Genomic DNA, 18,715 nt, shown 5'->3' on the forward strand with positions numbered 1-18,715 from the left:
ATGTATCTTGATGGGGCATATTCCAAGTCCAACTTAGGGGAAAGAATCGTCTTGACATCACCCTCTAAGAAGCATATCCTGTTTTCAAACCGACTTGCTTTCCATTGCACGAATAACATAGTCGAGTATGACGCTTTTACTTTATGGTTAGATCTGACTCTTAGCAAGGGAATAAAGCACCTAAAAGCAATAGGGGATTCCAACTTAATTGTCTCTCAAATTAAGGGAACAGTTAATCCCAAAAATGAAAATCTCAAGAAATACAAGGATTTAGTGTCTCATACCATGAAATACTTCGAAAACTTTGGCACTGATGTTCTCCAAGAGAAAGAATGCTATAGTGATTCTTTAGTTGTATCAACTATGACTTTACAACCACCCAATGAGACCACTACTAGGTTGGGCGAATTTACAATGGAGGTAATCTTTAGACAAGCCATACTTGACAACTAGTACCACTACCAAGTATCATTGGATGATGCTCACATTATAGATTTCCTTCAAAATAATTCAAACAAGTTGGATGAGAGTGAACATGACCAAGTAAACAAAAAGAAGGAAATCTCTATGGAAATATTCTTTGACTAAAATGATAGGTGCAAGGTAGAAAAGAAATTGATGGACCACCTGATATTGAGATCAATCTAGGAACTAAGTCTAATCCTTAAATGATTAAGATTGGCAAAGGAACATCCAAGAATGAAAGAGTTGAGATGGAAAAACTACTCAGAGAATTCAAAGATATATTTGCATGGTCATACCAATAGTTAAAAGCCTATAGCAAAGTACTATCCCTTTAAGGTTAGAGACCAAAACTATAAGGAAAAAGTTGAGAAACTTCAAAATATGTTGGATGCTAACATTATTGCCCCTACAAGGCACTCCTCATGGATTGGAAAAAGAATAGTAGCATTAGAATCTGTGTAGATTTCAGGGATTTGGATCACGCATGTCTTAAGCACAATTACCCTTTTCCTAACATGGAAAACCTCCTACAATGAATCACCAGATCCAAAATAATGTCCATGTTACTTGGGCTTTCAGAGCATAACCAAGTGGTAGTGAAGGAAGAAGATTAATTAAAAATTGCATTCACTACACCATGGGGAACATATAAATATTTGAGAATGCCATTTGGTTTATTAAACATTGGATCAACTTTCCAAAGAGCCATGGACTTCTCTTTCTATAATGTCCCTTTTCAAGGACATAAGCCCAACCAACTAATTTAATTATTAATGTCATCTCTAAGGTGATATTGAGGAATTAAATTAATAAAAGTGATTATTAAGTAACTTCTAAAATTAATTAAAAAATAAATCTAAACCTTATTAAAAAATAAACCTTAAAAGAAGGAAAAGAACCCATGGTTTTCGTAAGACCCGTGGTATTCTGAGTCCTCACAACCATCACAATAAAAGAAAGGTAGAGGACCATTTGAGGACAACAAGATTTGGATTATTGTGAGATAGAATTGGGAGCTCTAGTACCTTACTGTGTGAGGGGAAAACCCTTGTACAGTTTTTCGTTTCGGTGTTGAGAGATACACCCTGGTTGGTGGTGATTAATTTCAGTGGTGAAAGATTCCACTCTAACTAGTCAAGAAGAAGAACCACTTCAAGTACTTTAGTGGTGCTTAGCAACAAAGGGTGAGATTTGCAGTAATTGTTAGAAGATTGAAGCCAGTGCTACACATATCATGATAATATCAAAATTATCTCAATATTATCACCAAAACAATGGTTGTCGATATTGTTGTCGGAAAATATCGCAGTAATTTGCGTTGTTGAATTTATCGCAATAATTTTGAAATTATCCTGACAATTTCAAAATTATCGCAAGTCAATGGGAAATTATCACCTTGCTTCTAAAAAACACAATATAGGTTCCGGCTTAGGTTTCTCAAAGGCCATTTTCGTTTTTTTTGTGCTAAGATTGAGCTCTGAGGGTTGTGTGTCTTGTGACCATTTTTCATCGAGCAAACAAGGGAAAATCCATAGTTCTATTTGCCATCAGTTGACCATTTTTGGAGTAGAGATTTATTCCATCATACAATATCCATATTTCCAGGTATGTGTAATAAACAAAGTTCGTTTACACTCTAATACCAATGTAACGAATACAGTTCGTACTTTGCAATAATCTTCAGAACACTTGGAATACGAAGACATCCATCGAGGATATACACCCACACACACAAACAAACAAACAAGCACCCCTTCATGAACAGTAATGTCCTTAGAGACGTGCCTCTTCAATAAATAATTATTATTTGACTTAATCATTATTTATGGTTATAATTAATTATACAATTTATATTATTTTTATATACTTTTATTCATAACATTGCCTTCCTCTTCAAATAACTTTGTCCTCAACGCTTATTGATAATAAGACATGTCATCTATTTATTTGCCTTGTAATCTATTTGTATCTTTTAGAGTTCTTCGAGTTGTCATCTTCGATGATACAAGATGATAGGATCCTCTGAGTGATAAATAAAATTGTCGAACTGAGAAAGGATCTGACCATCCTAAATCAATCTTTTGTGGAACTTTGCAATTACTTGATAGCTAGGATAAATTGTTATTGTGACACTAGATTGTGTTGACATCATTCTTCCTCGGAACATAAGTTTCTTGTTTATGTTCAAAGTGATACAAATATGCAGACTGATTAAGATGTTTTCTCTTGTGATTCGGGTGTAGATAAGGAGTTCTTGTGATCTGATTTCCCCTTAACTTGTTTGTGTCAATTTCTTGATTTACTTTAAGTATCTGATTTCCTTTAGGTACGAAAGTCACTTGGTTAATCATTGGATCTTCACTTGAAATCTTTGTTGTTCAAACTGCAACATATGAATATGTTTTTACCTCCACTAGTTTATCATCATCTTGAGTTGTGGTGTTGACTGGATCAATTTTCATTCATTTTCCTTCAACTTGGACTGTTACATATGAAGACTTCGATGTTTCTTTCGCGATAACTTCTTCTAGTTTGTTTTTCAATGATTTCTTATCATTTACGTTTCTTAATTTGAGTGAGTAGATTTTGATCGTGATTTATGTGACGTAAGAGTTCTTCATTTTCTAAGTCAACTCTATTTTGACATTCAAGCTTTCCATGTTTTAAATCTCTGATTTGTTCTAATAACTTTTGATTAAGGTCTTTTAAGCACAAAATTTTTTCTTCTTTCTCTAATCAAGTCTTGTTGAGTTTTTGCTCAAACTTTCCTTTTCTTCTTTTAGTTTTTTCTTCTTAGCCTTGTATTTCTTGATTTGTGCAAGTAATTTTTCATTGTGGTTTTTGAGGCGAGAAACTTTTACTTTCTTTGTATGTGATAATCTTTTCAACTTCCTTCTTCGTATTTTGCATAGACTCTTGACTTTCTTGAAGGATTATTTGTGACATATATTTTGTCTTCAGGTGATACTAAATATGGTTTCAATGTAATGTCCTATAGCATTAACTTTTTCTTCTTGTAAGAAAATGTCGGAAAAAAAATAAATAAATAAATAATAATCGTATTTAAAATGAACGACCCTAGAGATTCCATCTAGGGTGAACTCGGAATAATGTCACTTTGATTGCTCCATAGGGATTTAACAAAAATTTGTGATATAGATGTATAATCCTCAATGTTTAATTTTAAATTGATTATGTCATATTGTTTTTTATCCCAGGGATCTATTTTTTTTAGTATATTTGACTTAGGAATCATCAACTGGTTTATGAGTTTAGGGTTTATATAATTTGTATTTTCAGCAGGAGAGATAGAAATAATAACATCTTTTCCTGCCAGAGTCCCCTTAGTTCTAAATAGCACAAATAATAAATTAAATAAGTTTCTCGAAATCTTCCTTTCTTTTTCGTTATTGATTCTATTTCCTTCATGTTAGCTCCATTTTTGTTTTGCTGATAATTTTCCTATACCCTTTTAAACATAATAATCTTCCTTGATACTTTTAATATTTTTTAATATTTTAGGTACTCCTTTAATAACTTCAAACTAAAGCTTTAGGGTTAATACTTAATAAGGATTTTTTTTAAATATCTTTATAAACGAATGTTAATATTTTAAAAGAATAACCCTTGGAACAATTGGTGTCTCCACTTAATATTAAACCTGGATACTATATTAATAACTTTTCTTATCCACTTATGTGTTAGCCTTTAATCCTTCGTACCCTTGCCTTGACTTCAACCCTTTGTATTTGTTAAAATTGGCAACTAGGACCAAACTCCATGTGGGTCATCTTATTCATAGCTAATAATATTTTTATTAGATTCCTCTCGTCGAGAGGTGTAGGATTGATCTAAAGATCATCTGATTTCGATAAGTATTTATGGAGATATGAATTTATTTTGATTATGGAATAATTATCAAGCCGACTAGCAACTCATATAGGCTCAGAAGCCCAACAGACGCATCTATTCATCATCAACATTTGTATATAAATATAGGAGGTCTTTTTCCTCATTTGGACACACAAATCTCATCAGATCTCTCTCTCTCTCCTGCGTAGAAAAGAGGCTCTTCTCCTACTGCGTAGAAAGAGACTCTTCTCTCACATGTGTGGAAGGAAGGACGCAGATTTAGGGCTGCAACTGCAAATCGGAAGTTTGACCAGCGTTGACCATCAGTGTCCCTCTCAGAACTGTGTTGTAGGTGAACCTGACTCTCTGTGGAAGGCCGCATTTTTTGGTGAAGGAATCAAGCCGATCCGACGATCGGTTTGCAAGATATTGTCTACCCTAGTTTAGAGCTGATCTAGGGTTTGTTACTGCTGATGTAAATCAGATTTATGTACTATTTCTCTCTGCTGAATTATTGAAGATAAAAGAAGATTTGATCAAAGGGTTTCCCCATATTGGGGTTTGTCCCTGGCTAGCCCCCACATCTTGTATCACTTGTCTTGGCTTGTTTTCCGTCGATCGTTTAATGTTCTATCTGCACTTTACTTACTGCACATGTGATTGCTAATCTATAGATAATAATAATAAAAAGAATTAAATTGCTCTAAGCATAGAACATACCATAACTTAACATGGTATCGAAGCTGAGATGAAGACAAAGCCTGAGCAAGAGCAAGAGCAATCACAAAAGAGAAGATTGGCAAGGCTATCCTAAAAGAACTATGGGGTCCTCAACACTCCTCCCTGCCGAAGACAAGCTCCGTGAGAAGTCTGACTATCACGGATGGAAGATGTCTCTCGATCTAACCTTCGAAGATCAAGGAGTGTTGGACCATGTGAGAGGCAATATTGTTGAGCCTCCATCAAATGCACCCACTACTGCCAGGAACAAATGGAAAACCGGTGAAGTCAAAACAAAGAAGATCATCCGGGACTCTATCGACAAGCGCTTCGTAGCCTACATCTCCGACCTGAACACCTCCAAGGAAATCTACAATAGACTAGTGAGTTTGTTTAAAGTTAACGATGCAAATCAAGTTTTGTTTCTTAGAAATAAGCTGAAGGAAATTAAGAAGGGCAAAGATGAGAGCATGCAAGCATATTTCTTAAGAATCACCGAGATCAAGAACGATCTCCTATGGATTGGAGAAATTATTATGATAGGGAAATGGCACTCTCAACCCTTACAGGATTACCATCTGAATGGTACGTGTTCAGGACTACTCTTCTCAACAATAACGTAATTCCTGGTTTGAGGAATTAATGGCAAGATGCATTCAAGAAGAAACAACGATAGAAGAGCAAGAAATGCCCATGCCTAAAGGGCCTCCTGCTGCCTTTTCTTCTCATGCTAAGAAAAGAAATAATCCGAGACTAAGTCAAAAAGAAAGGTTGGACCTAAGGGTGGAAGAAAAGGACGATGTTACATTTGCGATAAAGCAGGTCACTATGCAAGGGAATGCCCTGATAGAAGGAACTCTCACCACGACGACGATCAAAATCCCTCTCATGGCAATCAAAGGAATGGAAAATCTAATAGCAGGGGTAAAAGGAGTGTTGGAAATCAAGGAAGAGGACAACCATTCAAGAAGGCTAGAAATTCCAGGTATGAATCTAACACTATTGACAATAAACAAGATGAATATTATCTACCAACTGCTCTATCTACCTCTGCTCCTCCAAACTCGCTGGGTAATTGGCTTATTGATAGTGGTGCCTCAAGGCACTTCACTGGTTACAAAGAAGTTCTCCATAATCTAATAGAGAAAGAAACTAACCTGGAAATTGTCCTTGGAGATAATATGAAATACCCTGTGAAAGGTGTAGGCAATGTATTACAGGATGTATTATATGTATCTGACCTCAAAAAGAACCTGGTGTCCATCTCGGCAATGGAAGACAAAGGCTACAAGGTGACCTTCAGCAATGGCAAGGTACGTGTATGGAAAAACAATGTTAAAGATGCCTTTACTCTTACGTTTCGTGTTGATTCATTATATCAGGTCGATGGAAGTCCGATAGGTGTCATGTCTTGTGACACATCTCTTCAGTCCGAACATTGGCATCGGAGGTTTGCCCACCTTCATTATAAATCTCTACCCGATGTAAGACATATGGTGACAGGGATGCCCGAATTCCGAGTAGAGAAAGAAGGTGTATGTCCAGGATGTGCCAAAGGAAAGCTCAAAAGGAAGAACCGTACGGTTGTGGAAGTTGTTCGTGCCATGCTCCATGATCAAAGACTTCTGAAGTTTCTATGGGCCGAAGCTATAAGCATCGTCGTATATGTACAAAACCAATGCCCTCATCAAGCATCGGGCTCCAAGACTCCTGAAGAAATGTTCATCGATAAGAAACTTGACATATCTCATTTCAGAATTTTTAGAAGCCCTGTATATTTTCATGTGCCGAAAGAGAAAAGGAATAAATTGGGTGCATCTGGAAAGAAAGGAATCTTCGTGGACTATGGCGAAAATACTAAGGGCTATAGAATCTATGTAGCCGGTCAAAGGGAAGTCGTGATTAGTCATGATGTCACCTTTGACGAAGATATGGCTCTCAACAAGGTGAACAATCTTCCTACTTTAAGGAGCTCTCAAGAAGCTGACACCAGAGAACGAAAAGAAAAAGATGATGTAACAATGCCCGGTGTGGATGAACCCATGGATCCTATTGATCCACCTGAGCCTTCCTCTTCCAGGAAGAGGCCCTCTTGGCTTAGGGGGCTACTTGATGATGCTGAAGGACACACTGCACCCAGAGGAACCTTCCGTGAAAGTAAGAAACCTAACAGGTATCAGGGATACCTGACCATGATGAGCACGATCATACAAAATGAGCCTTCATCATTCTTAGATGCAGTCAAGCATCAAGTATGGAAAGATGCTATGACCGAAGAATATGGGTCTATTATGAAGAATGATGTCTGGGAAGTAGTTCCCAGACCCCAAGACAAGACAGTTGTCACTTCTAAATGTTTTACAAGATAAAGCATGCAGCAGATGGAAGTACGAAAAAGTATAAGGCTCGTTTTGTCACTCGTGGCTTCTCCCAGAAGGAAGGTATAGACTAGGACGAGATATTTGCACCCGTTGCCAGATATACCACCATCCGCTTGATTATAGCCCTTGCGGCTTCACAAGGATGGAACCTACATCAGATGGATGTCAAGACCGCGTTCTTGCATGGTTCGATCAAAGAAGAGGTCTACGTGGAGCAACCCGAAGGATATGAGATTTATGATCGAAAATCTCATGTATGCAGGGTGAAGAAGGCTCTCTATGGGCTGAAGCAAGCACCCCGAGCATGGTATGAGACGATCGATAACTACTTGATGAAGCTAGGATTCACTAGGAGTGAAGCCAATCCTAACCTTTACTTTAAGGTTGAAGATGACAAACCTCTCATACTGGTGTTGTATGTGGACGACCTCTTCCTAACAGGTGTAGACCCTCTCATTCACAAATGTAAGAGGGAGTTGGCTTCTGAATTTGAAATGAAGGACCTAGCACTGATGCACTATTTCCTAGGACTTGAAGTTTGGCAGAAGCCAGAGGAAACTTTCCTATCTCAAGGAAAATATGTGGTGAAGATTCTGGAAAGATTCGGTATGGTGGACTGCAAGCCCGTAACTACCCCGATGGAGCTTGACTTCAAAAAGTTAAGCAGTAGTGCTGTTGGACCTATTTTACGAAATGCCACCGAGTATCGGCAACTCATCAAAGCATTAATGTTCTTAGTGAACTCCCATCCAGATATATGCTTCGCAGTCAACACATTAAGTCAACACATGGTTGAGCCTCACGACATACAATGGACTGGTGCCAAGAATCTGTTAAGATATCTTCGTGGCACAATTACTTATGGGTTGAGATACACTGCCAGAGATGTGAGACTACTTGGATACACTGATGCTGATTGGGCAGACAATGTGGTGGACCGTAAGATCACTTCCGGGTGTTGTTTCTCCTTGGGATCTACTTCGATATCTTGGATGAGCAGGAAGCAGAAGTCGGTGGCTTTGAGCACCGCCGAAGCAGAGTATATTGCTGCCAGCATGGCCTCCTCTGAGGCAATCTGGTTGTGAAAGCTCTTCAGTGAGATGTTTGGATTTACATTGGATACCACCATGATCCTATGTGACAACCAGAGTGGGATTCGTTTGTCAGAGAATCCCGTATTTCATGATTGCTCCAAGCATATCGATATCAGGTACCACTATATTCGAGATATGGTGTAGCAAGGAGCAATAAGGCTCCAACATATCGGTACAGATGAACAAGTCGCCGACATTCTGACAAAGCCCCTAGGGAAGGTCAAATTCCTGACTTTCCAAGAACGACTTGGTGTCATTCAAAGACCCTCTGATGAGGGTCCTGTATGATGTATTGAGCTCTAGGAGCTCTGAGGGGGCACGGGGTACTTCTTGGAGCGACATATGACCAGAGGGTGACTCACCATCCCCTAGTAGTGTACGTGTACAGGGTAAAAGAATCAAAACTTTTCCTGTGACACCCCATGGCGACTATGTAGCAGGATGATTAGTTCTCCTATGAGGTCTAGATGATGTGTTCTCCATGACGATTCTGTAGCAGGATGATTAGTTCTCCTGTGAGGTCTGGATGATGTGTTCTCCATGACGATTATGTAGCAAGATGATTAGTTCTCCTGTGAGGTCTGGATGATGTGTTCTCCATGACGATTACGTAGCAGGATGATTAGTTCTCCTGTGAGGTCTGGATGATATGTTCTCCATGACGATTACGTAGCAGGATGATTAGTTCTCCTGTGAGGTCTATTGATGTGTTCTCCATGACGATTGTGTAGCAGGATGATTAGTTCTCATGTGAGGCCTGGATGATGTGTTCTCCATGGCGATTGTGGAATAGGATGATTCGATCTCTTGTGGACCAGGATGATTAGTTCTCTGTGGCATCCACTGAACAAGATGATTCGCTCTCTTATGGAACAACATGATTCGCTCTCTTATGGGACAGGAATTTTCGGTCTCCTGTGGACAGGATTGATTAGTTCTCCTATCGAGGAATCCTACCCATGCAGTCTGGGACTCATGGGAAGTACCTCTCAACTGATCAATGAGCAAGGAAATGAGGATAGGGACCATAGTAGTACCGATGGACGCATCGTTGTATCTACCATACTCCCTATGCTAGGATGACCTTCATTGATCGCGGATCAATGATACTGGTCTGGGACCAGTGGTAGGAGTTGTACCCACTATGACACTAACTTCGGGTTAGTTGAGGACTGGTCTGGGACCAGTGGTACACACTCTGAGACTGACTTTGAGTCAGTGGAGGATGGTACGATACATCCTCGATCATTTCTTCTTCTTCATAATTCAGACAAAGCAGAGCAGAGCAAAGCAGAATACAGCAAAGCAGAGCAGATCAGAACAGGGAAAAAACAGAACAGAGCAGAGCAAGCAGAATAGAGCAGAGCAGAGCAGAGGTCAAATTGTATAGGGCAGTGCATTTGATGGATGAATAGTAGCGACCGACAGACGAATTACAGATGGAGTTCTCCCTAGTTGAGAGGGAGTGTTAAAATTGGCAACTAGGGCAAAACTCCATGTGGGTCATCTTATTCATGGCTGATAATATTTTCATTAGATTCCTCTCGTCGATAGCTGTAGGATTGATCTAAAGATCATCCGATTCCAATAAGTATTTATGAAGATATTAATTTATTTTGATTATGAAATAATTATCAAGCCGACCAGCAACTCATGTAGGCTCAGAAGCCCAACAGACGCATCTATTCATCAACAACATTTGTATATAAATACAGGAGGTCTTTTTCCTCATTTGGACACACACATCTCATCACATCTCTCTCTCTCTCTCCTGCACAGAAAAGACGCTCTTCTCCTACTACGCAGAAAGAGACTCTTCTCTCACACGTGTGGAAGGAAGGACGTAGATTTAGCGCTGCAACTGCAGATCGGAAGTTTGACCAGCATTGACCATCAGTCACCCTCTCTAAACTGCATTGTAGGTGAACCTGACTCTCTGTGGAAGGCTGCATTTTTTGGTGAAGGAATCAAGCCGATCTGACAGTCGATTTGCAAGATATTGTCTACCTTAGTTTAGGGTTGATCTAGGGTTTGCTATTGCTGATGTAAATCAGATTTATGTACTTCTCTCTGCTGAATTATTGAAAATAAAAGAAGATTTGATCAAAGGGTTTCCCCATATTGGGGTTTGTCCCTAGCTAGCCGCCACATCTTGTGTCTCTTGTCTTGGCTTGTTTTTTGTCGATCGTTTAATGTTCTATCTGCACTTTACTTACTGTACATGTGATTGTTAATCTATCGATAATAATAAAAAGAAGTAAACTGCTCTAAGCATAGAACATACCATAACTTAACAGTATTTTTTTTATTTTAATAAAAATATGTCTCCAAACATTAAAAAAATTGTTGGGACATGACTCCATGGACGGGTCACGTCCACTCTAATGATTAGAATAGTTGTCCACGACAGGTAAGAAAATGCAGTGGTTTTTCCTTCCATCGATGGCAAAGGCAGATTGATAAATGGTGTTGGCTGCAATTTCATGGTGAGTTTTTGCATTGAAACCATGGACTACAATTCATTGTCCATTGTCGTTGGTTATCTGTCGTTGTTTGGGGTCTATGTACTGCAACTAAATGGTATGTATGAGCAACAGCAGCAATGGCTTGTCGGGCTGCGTACGGTGGTTGGTGGTGTGTGGTTGCCTTGCACAAGGAAAACACAAGGATATGGCACAGATCGACAGAGAGATAGGTGGCAGCGGTATAGTGATCTGGTGACAGGCTTGGTTGTTGGTGATTCAAAGTTGAATGGCGGAGAGACAGCAGAAGGCTAGGAGTGGTGGAAGGTCGTGAAGCTACTATCGTATAACAGGGTTGGTAGCAGTGGCGGAACTGCTGACAAATGGTGGTTGGCATTTGTCTGAACTATGGTCGACTGCGGGAAGGTGTTCTATAGGTTGTTGTGGCGATATATCAGCGACTATCGGTTATCGGTTGATTCTTTTTATTTTTATTTTTGTTTTATATTTTTTTTAATTCTTTTCAATACGATTTCTTTTAATTTTTTTTTATTTTTTTTTTTTTTTTTTTTTTTTTTTTATATAATTTGTTTTTTCTTTTTATTTTCGACATATATATATATATATATATATATATATATATATATATATATATATATATAACAGCCCCTTTTTTATTTTATTTTTAATATTTTCTTTGAATATATAATCCCTTTTCTTTCTCTATTTTTTTAATTTAATTGCTATCGCCAAAGACCTGAGGATGAAACTTGCAAAATAGAGAAGCTCCAACTCTGTGTAGCGAAATGCTTCAATTGGGATAGCAACAAGTTGACGAAGAGTTGATGGCCAAAGGCCAAATCAAACTAGTTCTATGCAACGGTTGAGCGGCCAGAGGATCGAACAGCTCGGATACCAATGTAACAAACAGAGTTTGTACTTTGCAATAATCTTCAAAACACTTGGAACATAAAGACATCCATTGAGGATACAAGTATATTTATATTGAATAGTGTATAAAAATTGATGAGATATGAGATGATACATTAACAAATGAGGGCCTGCATATATACCTAGGCAAGTGCCCCTTCATGAACAGTCATGTCCTTAGAGACATGCCTCTTTAATAACTAATTATTGTTTAATTTAATCATTATTTATGATTATTATTATTTATATAATTTATATTATTTTTATATTTTTTATTCATAACAGTATGTAAAACTTAAAAAAAAATGTCTTCATTTTCTTTGTTTTCCAAGATTAGTATATACTATAAATTTAAAGTTTGCCTCTTCTTACCCTATTTTGAATTTCCACATTTGTTTTGTGTGGTAGGTCCCAAACATGAAAATTTAATCAAAGCTCTACAAAATAGCAAAGCCATTGGACCAAATGTGAGAGTATGGTGAACCATGTGAGGGTGATCATTTTACAAAGCTAAGTCGCAAGCTCTGTGGAATGGAAATGTTTAGCGGAATCACCTGCTTGAAATACCATGTTGTCGAAATCATAGGGCATGAAGTGGATATTTGCCCTATAGCTACCCCAAACACTGTCCTAATTGCAAATAACTCAATTCTTGATACTGCTAGAAAGAGAGATTATACAGAGGAACTAAGGAATTTCATGGGAACCACAAGCTTCTCAGGGGTGAGGGAAACCTAATCCTTGCCCACATCTTATTAGTGCAGTATTATTATTGGATTGTCGTTATAGTATCTAGAATTCAAACGCCTTGTGATGAACATCTCATGAGTACATTTATTTTTGTTTTTATGTGATTTTGTATTAAGATTTAACTATTATCTTGTCAGAACTTATGACTGAGGAGTCAGGGCAAAATTACAAATATCATATTTCAGTATCTACTATCAATGATTGATGTACCACTTGACATCTTACACATTTTACATTGTAGTTCTATTTTCATATTTGTGTGACAATGTGTTTGTTTGACATTGATGTTGCTATAAAAGAATAAAATTTTGAAAAAAAGTCAGGACTCAAAGACAAATATCATATTTCAGTATCTACTATCAATGATTGATGTACCACTTGACATCTTATACATTTTATATTGTAGTTTTATTTTCATATTTGTGTGACAATGTGTTTGTTTGATGTTGATGTTGCTTTAAAAGAACAAAAATTTAAAAACAATTTGGGACCCAAGACAAATATCATATTTCAGTATCTACTATCAAATGATTGATATACATTTTACATTATAAGTCTTATTTTCATATTTTTGTGGTAATTTGTTTGTTTGATGTTGATGTTGTTTTAAAATAATAATAAATTGAAAAAAAATATGATTATTTTTGTATTTTTTCCGATATTTTCCCCGACATAGCAGATAATTTAAATTTTGGACCCTTGGTGATAAACTATCAATAACGATAAATGCAACATGCATTGCAGATAAGGGAGTCCAACAAGAGAAAGACTTTGAAGACCAACTTATCCCTGTTGATCTATCTGTCAAGTTTCCTATTAAATTTATTGTCCACAAACTCTGAGAATTTCTAGTTAAAATCTCTTGACAAATTATGGAATGAATAAATGTTATCGTAAAATTTCTGGAAATTTTTAATTAAATAAAAAAGGAATATTACATTTTTTGTAATTGGTAAGATAATGGAAGTATCTCAAGATAATTTAATTATGGCCTCTAAGGAAAGGGAAGACCATTGTCGACATCTTAGGAAGGTGTTTGAGAGATGTAGAAAATATGGTATATCACTAAATCCTAAAAACTCGTCTTTGGTGTTGACCAAGAAAAATTATTAGGGTATGTTGTCTCAAAACAAGAAATTAGTTAATAATAATAAAATTTTCCTATTGTTTATCCACTAGTTAATAATTAATATTTTTTTCCCAGTGGCTAACAATTATTTTGTTTCCTTATATATCTTCTCCAACTCTCATTTCATCACCATTATAATTTTTCCCACCCCTGATGATGGGTGGAGTGTCCACTCGAAACATTGGACATTTCATAAATTGACACAGTTTTCTTCCAAAAATATTAAGCATCACTTAGATTATTTTGTATTATTTTTGCTATAGTACCTCTAAAGAAGAAGTTAAAAGGCTCACTATATATATCCCTCGAAATTTTTTTGTAAATATTTGTATATATAATTCATTGTTTCTGTTAAAATTGGCAACTAGGGCCAAACTCCATATGGGTCACCTTATTTATGGCAACTGATATTTTTCTAGGATTCCTCTCTCTAAGAGGTGTAGGATTGATCTAAAGATCATTCGATTCTGACATGTATTTATGGAGATACAAATTTATTTGTATTATTGACAATTTGTCAAGGTCGGACAGCAAGCAAATTACCCCCAACTCAACCTCAACATTGCATTTAAATAGAGGAGACCTGAAGTCAATTGAGACACACAACACTTATGATCTCCCTATCTCCACTTGTTTGGGTTTGTCTTCTCTCAAGGAAGACGTAGTGGAAACAGTCATCTAAGAGAGCCCTAGACGCAATCATCAAAGGCGCCCTAGCCGCAGTTGAAGGGAGATCTAGCCTCAATGGAAGGAGCACTAATCCGCAGCAAGAAGAAGGCCTAAAGCCGCAGTCAAGAAGGTCTAAAGCCACAGTCAAGAGAGGCCTAAAGATGCAGTTAAGGAAGGCCCTAGCCGCAGTCAAAGGGAGGCCCTAACGCAACAAGTAGAAGCCTGTTGAGAGCGTGAAAGAAGCATGAGAATTTCGGGTGTGTTGTAGATGACAATGAGGGCATTTAAGGGTTGTTTCAGGGGTCCGTTTAGAGGATAGAGTTGTCGGTTGGAGGGACGAGGCCCTGTTCTTGGAGGTCGAGGCTAGGAGGTATGCTTGAGGGCTTGCTCGAGGGTGGACAACCCTCCTAAGAAGTTGTCGCGGGCCTAGTTAAGGTCATGTTGAGTGTTGCAGCTATTTTAGGGAAGACTAGTCTATGTGTTGAGCTTGAAACTGCCCTAAAGGAGCAGTGTGGAGGGCATCATCCCATTGGAGGAGAGCCGCAGCCAATAGGAGCTATTTTGGGCCAATTTGACGGGTTGTTAGGGACTGTGGTTAGTTCCCTAACCAGTCCCAGATTTGCAGTGTTGCAGCAAGTTCAAAACAGTCATCATTAGCAGAATGAAATCAGAGTTATGAGCAGTGTTTGGGCTAATACATCTTGCTGTTGGAGGCCGAGTTGACTGAGCTTTGACCGAGCTTGATTGGAGGTCAAATCTGACAAGTTTGACCAGTGTTGACTTTGTTGCTTAGGGTTTGTTGTTGTTGTCATAAAATATCAGATTTGTATATTTGTACTATCTCTCTCTCTGTTGAACTATTGAAGAATATAAGAAGAATTGATCAAGGGTTTCCCCACATTGGGGTTTGTCCCTGGCTGGTGCCACATCTTGTGTCCTCTTGGCTTGTCTTCTACTATTTATGTTTATGTTCTATCTGCATTTTACTATCATGTTGATGTGATTGCTAAACTGAATATTGATATTGAGCTAATAAGAAAATTGAAGTAAATTGCTCTTAAGCATAAAGCATACCAAAAATTAGCATGGTATCAGAGGTAAGGTGAAGACAAAGCCCAAGCAAGAGTGAAAGAGCAATCATCGAAGATAGTTGGACAAGGACAAAAGGCTCAATGGGTTCCTCATCCCATTTCCCTGCTGAAGACAAGCTCCGTGAAAAGTCTGACTATCATAGATGGAAGATGTCGCTTGATCTGGCATTCGAAAAACAAGAAGTGTCGGATTATGTCAAGGGTAAAATCCCTGCGCCTCCATCAAATGCATCGGCTGCTATAAAGAACAAGTACAACAAGGCTGAAGTCAAAGCAAAGAAGATTATCAGAGATTCCATTCACAAGCGTCTGGTGGCTTACATCTCTGGTCTAAACACCTCCAAGGAGATCTACGACAGATTGATAAGCATCTTTAAGGTTAGTGATGCAAATCAAATTTTATTTCTCAAAAATAAGTTTAAGGATATTAAGAAGGGCAAGGACGAGGATATTCAATCCTACTTCTTAAGGATCACTGAGATCAAGAATGATCTTCTATCGATTGGAGAAGTCATTTCTGACAAGGAACTTACTATCACTACCCTTGGAGGGCTCCCACCCGAGTGGTATATATTTAGAACCACTATTCTCAATAACGATCGAATTCCAGGGTTTGAAGAATTGATGTCGAGATGCATTCACGAAGAAACAAGAATCGTGGAGCAAGAAATGTCTTTTACTGAAGGCAACCCTATTGCATTCTTCGCTCATGTCAAAAGGAGAAATAATGCAGGGTCTAAAGGTCATTTCAATGGAAAGCCCAGATCTAAGGGTGGAAAGAAGGGCAAGTGCTTTGTTTGCAATAAGTTTGGCCACTATGCGAGGGAGTGTCCAAATAAAAGGGACACATCACATGATGATGATCACAATCACTCCAGGGGCAACTTCAACAACAACAATCAAAGGAATGGTAAGTTCAATGACAAAGGAAAAAGGAATGTGGGACATCATGGAAACAGTCAACCCTCCAAGACACCAAGGAACTCCAAGTATGAAGAATCAAATGTTGTTAACAATAAGCAAAAGAAGTATTATCTAATATCGGCCCTCTCCACTTCTTCTCCCCGGAACACTTTGGGGAATTGGCTTATTGAGAGTGGTGCTTCAAGGCACTTCACCAGATACAAGGAAGTTCTCTCTAATCTGATAAAGAACAAAACAAACATGGACATTGTTCTTGGAGACGATGCCACCTATCCCGTAAAGGGTGTAGGGAATGTTACACTTCAATTGAATCAAGGTGACACGATTCATTTACAAGAAGTTCTATATGTACCTAATCTCAAGAAGAACCTATTGTCCATTTCGGCAATGGAAGACAAAGGTTGCAGGGTGGCATTCATCGATGGAAAGGTACGTGTTTGTAAAAGAAATTTTAAAGATGCTTTTACTCTTGAGTTCAGGGTTGGCACTTTGTATCAAGTTGCAAGAAGTCCATTGGGGGCCATGTCTTGTGACACATCTCTACAATCTGAACTATGGCACCGGAGATTTGCCCATCTTCATTACAAGACCCTACCTAATGTGAGATAGATGGTGATAGGGATGCCCGAGTTCAAAGTAGAGCATGAAGGTGTATGTGCCGAAGGAAAACTTACAAGGGGACCATTCCCCTCAAGTAATAGCAAGACCACAAATATATTGTAGTTGGTCTGCTCCAACATATCTGGTATGATGCCCGTAAGCTCTTGGAAGGATGAAGTATACACCTGGTTCCGTCAATTCAAAGACTATGTGGATCAACCTGAGGGGTTTGAGGTTCATGACCAGGAATCTCATATATGCAGGTTGAAGAAAGCTCTCTATGGATTGAGCCAGCACCACGAGCTTGGTATGAGAGGAAGTTGAGATTCACTAGGAGTGAAGCCTGTTAGACTCCGTCTTGTCAGTCAATGTGAGATTGATTCTTCTTCAAAACCCTGTTTTGAAGAAGAAATCATTAAATGTGTTTTTTAGAATATATAATTTGTCAAAATGTTTCAAATTCTCCAGCTCTTCAAATGCCAGCAGTCAATTCCCACCGCTTGAGGACAGCTCCTCTATTCTATATTCAGTCAAATGGAATCGAATAATATTGGATGAGACACATTTTATCAAGGAAGCTGTAGCTGTTGTATTGGAGATCCAGGAGTTTTTATTGTCCATTCCATGCCTTTTTGCAGAACCTATATTCAAACTGTTTGGCCAAACAACTGCCATTGCTGCTAAGTCAGGACTTCTCTTGAAATGGATGCTTCCCCAACTGTTTGCATTTGCAGTAAATGTATCTGTTCAGAAGTTTTTACATGCACAGAGTTTAGTCTTACCTATAGTTTGGATCTCGGGAGGAGTATTAATCTTGCACCTTATATTCTGTTGGATAACTGCCTTCAAACTAAAACTAGGCCTCATTGGTATTGTCATGACACACAATGTATCGTGCTGGCTTATGACCATCCTTGAGTTTCTTTACATAATGCATTCTGCTTCATGCAAAGCTTCATGGACGGGCTTCAAATTAATTGCATTCCGCCAACTTCCATCATTCTTAAGACTATCTATATTTTCAGCCATAATGGTATTCCTGCAGATATGGTACTATCAGATCCTCGTTTTTCTTGCTGGGACATTGAATGATCCAGCAGTTGATATAGATGCCACTTTCCATAAGGTAGTTAATCCTGATGCTCCACGACATTGGTCATCAAAGCATTAGTATGATACTTCTGGAGATGATGATACCACTTGGCTTCGACGTTGCCATAAGATGTTCCCTCCTGTTCATAATATTCTCTTTGCAGCGTAAGGGTCTCCAATGAACTTGGTGTTGGGAATGCTGAGGCTGCATGCTTTTCAGTTTTTGTTTCGGTCGCTACATCTTCAGTCATCAGCATATTCTTTGCAATAGTTTTTCTTCTTTGCAAAAATGTCTTGGGTTATCTCTTCACAAGCAGCTCGACTGTCACAGAAAGAGTCTCAGAGTTGGTTCCATTTCTTACTGCATCTATCCTTCTTAATGGAATACAGGCAGTGCTGTCAGGTGTGTGCTACGCATTGGAGGTGTGTGCTACGCACTGAGGCGTGCGCTACGCATTGGGCCTCACTGGCCAGTGTAAGAAAAACAAAGGCGCTACGCACACAGAGGTGCGCTACGCGTTGGGCAGGGGCGCTACGCCCTCAGTCCAGCACAAAT

At 38.4% G+C, this 18,715-nt stretch overlaps 1 protein-coding gene and 1 pseudogene across 4 annotated transcripts in view; one reads left to right on the forward strand and one right to left on the reverse strand.

Annotated features, from left to right (window-relative positions):
* Window positions 1-18,600, forward strand: part of LOC149191598 (protein DETOXIFICATION 40-like) — a 33,659-nt pseudogene extending 15,059 nt beyond the window's left edge.
* The window catches only part of LOC149191597 (RNA helicase family protein), a 361,001-nt gene that overhangs the window by 145,941 nt on the left and 196,345 nt on the right, over window positions 1-18,715 (reverse strand). The gene's annotated exons all lie outside the window — the stretch shown is intronic.

Source organism: Pinus tabuliformis, chromosome 2_2 (assembly GCF_031772625.1).
Source record: "Pinus tabuliformis cultivar Carrire ecotype Pingquan chromosome 2_2, CPIR1, whole genome shotgun sequence".
Classification (NCBI taxonomy): domain Eukaryota; kingdom Viridiplantae; phylum Streptophyta; class Pinopsida; order Pinales; family Pinaceae; genus Pinus; species Pinus tabuliformis.